This window comes from Phodopus roborovskii, unplaced genomic scaffold (genome assembly GCF_943737965.1).
Source record: "Phodopus roborovskii unplaced genomic scaffold, PHOROB, whole genome shotgun sequence".
Lineage (NCBI taxonomy): Eukaryota > Metazoa > Chordata > Mammalia > Rodentia > Cricetidae > Phodopus > Phodopus roborovskii.
In genome coordinates, this window is record NW_026126461.1 from 9809919 (window position 1) to 9816111 (window position 6193).

Genomic DNA, 6193 nt, shown 5'->3' on the forward strand with positions numbered 1-6193 from the left:
GTTGATAGATGCCATCACTGTCATTTTTAGAGGAGGAAATAAAAGTTCAAAGAGATGAAATAGTTTGTCCAAGGTCACAAAGTGCATGAAAGCAGGAAATAAGTCTGCACCATCTGACTGCAAAGCCTCTATTTTAAATAAATAAAACATTATCATTGTATTCTACTGCACCTTCAGCCACCAGAGCATTTACATGTTAAAATATGTTAATTCAAAGTCTATCTGCAGTACAAGGATTTCACAATTTCATGAGTGCCTTAAAAAAATGTGGCCAATGCGGGAAAAGGAACAGCCACAATTGTAGTGAGGTTTTCAGTCCTTCTGTACAAAAAATGCCTGGGGGCCAACCCGATAATGGAAAAAATATTGATTGTGAGTTTAAAAGGTGATGGACTTCAGCACCGATAACAGCCAAATTCGTTCCTCTGCAGTTTCCCTCTCATATTTCCTAATTCCCATTTCCACATTTGAAAAGCTGTTTTTCAGATGTGATGACAGGAGTATTACATAGTCAGCCTTAATCACAGCTGTCAGCTCAGATTAGCGCAAAGAAAATTTCTCTTGGTCTCTGCCACACATCTGTTCTCTTCTAGATTTTGTGTGTGTGTGTGTGTGTGTGTCTGGTGGGAATGTAGCATGGTGTAGAGAGTTTTCTGTATTCAGAGCATTTGTCTGTGTTCTCTGTTTTCATGATGTTGCCTTGCCTTATTTCCTGGAAGTTGTCCTACCCATGCAGTGTAGTCACTCAGCTTCAAGCAGGAATGAAGGCACAAACAAAACTATGTATGCATGTCTCAAGTAGAAGAAAGATGCATTGGGACTGAAATCTTGGTTTTATTGTCTTTATATTTATATGTGATTTTTCTCCTGTGTCATTGTGCACCTCTGAGTTTTGCAGTTATTATAGGTCTTACTTGCAGTAGTAAGTGAAAATAACTTTGAAGCAGAAGTTGTCTTTCTCTTTTTCCCTAAGACTTCTTTAGTTTTTTTTGTCAGAAAATTATACAATCCTGTCTCATTTTTTACTAACTTATAACACTCTCACACACGTGTGTGTGTGTGTGTGTGTGTGTGTGTGTGTGTGTGTGTGTGTGTGTAAGCATGGTCAAGCACCCCACATACAGAAGAATAACAAGCAAGCTGGCCTTTAACTAAAAACAAAGCTTTTAGATTGTTTAGATTTCATGTTTTCCAGAGGGATTTTCCTGTGTGTTTTTTTTTTTTTTTTTGTTAAAGCACATTTTTATTCAGTTTCTTATTTACATTCCCCAGTATTGACATAAAATTGAGCTCTGTTTGTAATTTCCAGGAAAGAAGACAATTTTGAATATTATCACCCCCAGTGTCCTCTAAATCTCTAGCAGAGAACACCGTCTTAAGGATGCTGTGGCCATCATCCCACACTACTTTAGCACCTTGTGAAGAGGGATAAATAAAGTGGGGATGGTATTTTTAGTGATTTGCTTATAGGAATATCTAGTAGCAACACTGATAATGGGCAAGTATTGATTTGTAAGTTGAACTCATCAGGACTCACAACAGTCACTGCTATAACCTAAAAGCTTCTGCAAATTCTTTGCCCTCTGGCCAACTCTGGCTCTGTCTAGAAGGCAATCATGAAAAATGGAAAATATATAGATTTATACTGAGTCTTTAAAAGTCTCAAATTCCATTCCAAATGGTTCCAGGGATTTGAAATTTGCTTTTCAAATGCTGATCCTTAGTTCTTATCATTATATTCAGAATAAACCTGTATACTTAGTTTTTCCAAGGGCTAAAATGAGATGAAAGCCTGTGAAATTTTCTGGGTCTCTTGATAAATGTTTCTGAATCTCTCAATAACTATTTTTCTACTTTGGTAGTAGTTTGACAACAATTTCTACTTTTAGAATTATCAATGAGCTTATCATAATGAATAAGGAAATAGATAATGATGAATATATATTTTTGTTGGGTCAAGAAATCTTTATATTCATTAAGACACATCCTCTGGATTTGAATAATGATTGGCATCAGTATTTTCCAAAATATCTTATTTGGATAATTTGCATCAAGATCACTTGTGGTGAGTAGTTAAAAAAAAATCCAATGACCTGTTTCTCTCCTGAACTTACTGACTCATTATCTCTTGGGAAGGTACCTGGGAGAATATGTGCTTAACAACAGCATCGGAGAGCCCTTTATCCTACACAAAAGTCTGAAGAGAGGCATCGCCTTACCTTGCATATAAAGCATGAAACTCACAAATCAAATTCACAGTGACAATGCCACCTGACTCTACAACCTTATTAAATTTAAAGCAGCAGTAACAAATATTTCCATATGATTGATGGGGGAACAGAAATAGAGATGTTACTTACCTAAGGTTATACAGGCAATAAGAGGCAGGACTTAGGTCCTCAATTTGGGTCTGTATTCCAGTTCTCCTTGCAATTCATTTCTTTCTAGAAGGGAGAAAGGATTTTAGTTAGAAGCTGCCACAGAACCAATATGAGTATCTCAGTTCAAGGGTGATCAGGTAAGAGTGCTCTCTTTTGTTGAACGGCTGAATACTTTCATTGTAGTAGGCCTTCAGCTGAATGGAGAAGCACACACAATGTGGAGGGTCATCCACTTTAGGAGGACTTCTCATCTAAATGATTAAAAACATACAGTGATAGAAACACCCTGATCAATATCTGATCAAATACCCAGGCACCATAGGAGCTAGTCATGTTGATTTGTGAAATTAGCCACTGCAGCCACCACTATCACCATATCACTGCTGCAATCATCATCACCATCATCATCTCATCATCATATCATCATCAGCAACATCATCATCTCATCATCACCATCATCATCATCTCATCATCACCAACATCATCATCATTATCACCATCATTGTTTTCTTGTTTCTCAGTGAAGTTAATTTTCTTTTCTAGAGATTTTTTTTCAATTTGCAAAGATCTAAATTAAAAATTAATCCAGGGTAACAATGGATACCTATAGTAGTTGGAAGTCTGTGAGTGTAAATAGATTTGGGTACCTATAGTGAGTAGATCAAGTTGGCAGCCTTCTTAATTAGACCACCATCATTTGTCTTCCTTCCTCCTTTCCTCCCTTGCTTCCTTCTTTCTTCTTTGCACAGGGCCTCTTTATCTTCCTTCTTCTTTGGACAGGACCTCACTATGTAGCCCTGGTGAGCTTTGAACTCACAGTTATCTGCCTATCTCTATCTACCAAGCACAGGGATTAAAGGTATTAGCCACCACAGCTAGATATACCATAATATTGATGCTCAACAGCTACCAGTGACTAAAGTCTGTTCCTGTCACCTGTGAGGGACACAAGCAAAGCTGACCCCGACACTGATGCCCTTCTCCTTGTTGCACTATTCACATCAGTCATTTCATGTGACTTTTGAGTATTGTTCGTAGCATATAGTCCAATTTTGTTGCATTACCATGCTCACATGGAAGCTAATCAGTTTCAAAATCCTCAGTGTCACAGTTTGCAAAGCCCTTATTGAACTGGTTCCCAGTCAGACAAGGCAAGAAGGAGGAAATCTGCCCAAACTATTTGGGTTGTTTAAATAAAACAATCAGCTGGTTGACTTAATTTCCTACTTCCAGCCAGTAGACATCATGGATACACAGATGAAGAGATATCCCAGAGCCAACTCCATCCCCAAAACACGTTGGGCAAAAACAAAAAATCCTGGAATGACATTGTATTCTTGGTGCCCAGAAGTCTAGCACACACAGGCTTTGTCCAAATGGCGGAGAAAATAGACTGCATGCACATAATGCTTTCCAGGAAAAGGGCTCTTTTCCAGAAAAGCAAGCTACACAAATTTCCTTTAAAGGAATCCAGCAAGCCACCTGTGTGTATCCTAACCTGTCATCCTGTTGGACTAAACGTAGCTTATCTATGGTTATTACTAACAAGTTGTTTGGACAGACACAGAAGGTGGGGTCAGTGTGCCTCCAAGGTCTTACCAAGGTAGTAAGGAGTCATATTTCGTAGTGCACCTCCCAATGTATATAGCTCTACTGTCTCAAGACCGCCAACAGGATGTGGGTCACCAAAAAGAATGACTATGTCTTATGTCACCTTATTCTGAAATAAATTTACAAAACAAATGCTTTCTCTTTTTTGTGTGTTTGCTTTGAGGCAGGGTCTCTCTATGTATTCCTGACCATCTTGGAGCTTGCTCTTTAGACCAGGTTAGCCTCAAACTCACAAAGATCCTTCTGCCTCTACCTCCTAAGTGCTGGAATCAAAGGCATGGACCACCGTATCTGCAGCAAATGTTCTCTTACCATATAAAAATAAAAGAGTTTGTGATGTTTATATAAAGTTTATATAAGTATCACACACACACACACGCACACACGCACACACACACACTTAATGATGCATGAACTTTGAATCAAACAGGTGTTTGAAAGCCCTGGCAAAGTTGTCCTGCTATAGTCTCTTACTTCAATAGTCAGCGAGTTCTATATCGTGTCCTGTGATGACTGTTGCTGGAGTTACATAAATGCTAAGCCAGAGTAACTTGTTGATTTGAACCTTGACCATACATCTCAACCACAGGAATATAAAAATCTGACTTACAGGGAAATACTAGGCTATTTACTCATTTTTATAGTTATTGTGGTTTACCAAAGGAAGGGATCTTCACTGCTCCTCTACAGAGCTAAATGAAAAGGCCTATTAGAACATACACGCTCATTAACATATCACTTAGGTCAGTGTAGTCATATTCAGCAGGAGAGAATATATGTCACCCTAAGCTATTTGCTACGTTCTGTGAGGATTTAGATATACATTGTAAAATGACTCTCACCTGGGAAGTTCCTGTAAAGTCAGATTTTAAAGTGATTCAGCTTACAACGTATCGTATAAGTGCGAGGACAGAGTTTAAGCAATTGGACCCTAGATACTTCATTTACTGAAAAGAAAATATAAAAAAAAATAATACTCATAGTACATATTATAACTAAAATAAAGATTGTAGCATACCATAAGTCATTAAATATTCAGCAACCTTGATTATAACTATAGATTCCACATAATTATAGTAATTTGGTTGTTGATTTTTTTTTTGGCTGAACATTTGTACACCCCCCATCCCTCCCATCAACCCCTCTCCCCCCCTCCCCCCCCCCCCCGTCACACTATCAATGAGTAGTTGTATGAATGACATGAATGTTAGTTGCTATTTCCAATCAGCAGAACAGTGAAGGTGTAATTTAGGGCTTCACTCACTTCTCAGTGATTTGAGCGGCGGCTCACTAACTAACATAAGTCATGGTTTTTAAATGCATGTACCCACTGCAGCTGCCTCCCACGAAGTGTCTGGATGGAGAGCTGAAGACGGGCAAGAAGCACACAGTTCTGTTTGACAGCGTCTTCCTGGAGTTTAGAACTTTATGTGAGATGGAACAACAGTGCTGCTTCTTCTGGAGCGGAGCTACCACCTCACCCGTGTCCTTGGGGGTCACCATGGCCCAGAATTTCCGCTCTGCTGTACTCATTCCACAGATGAGACTGGCATAGAGGGTCACACCTGTTTCTCCACTGCCCATACCTGGGATTGAGCTTCCTCCTGGGGTGGCATGGGCAAGGCTGACATACTGTTCCCCCTAGAAAGAAAACCATTTGTCTGGAGCTAAGCGAGAAGAGACCCTGTGCTTGCGGCTGGAGCGTCTGTGCTAAGGATCTTTACCTTGCTTTGGGGAGTGGTCCTGGTTCAAGTCTAGAGTTTTCACTCTTAGTGAAATATTCTTAGGTAATTTTTGGTCCCACCTGCTGGTGGTAGCCAATCTGAAAGGGCAAGGAAGAAGGAAGCTTGTACTTTTTGTCTGTGTACCCTCAATCCCCTAGCAATTTTGTCTATCCTGCTGCTGAGGCATTATTGCTTTGCTGGTGTTAGAACTCCGTTCTTCCAGATTCCAACGGAAACTGAAGTCCAGAAGCTTTCCAGGAATCCTTTGGCTCGCTGCTAGACCGGGACTGCTGAGTTAATGTCTACTTGACTGAGAAATGGGTTCTTAGTCTTTCTGTAGGGAGACAGCCATTGGTGCGCTACTGAGATCACAAATTGTAAGCCAACTTGTTAGCCGCTCAAACCCCATATAATAAGTATGTATATGTATTATGTCAATTCTGTTCCCTTAGGGAAGCTTAATATACCCAAAGACCA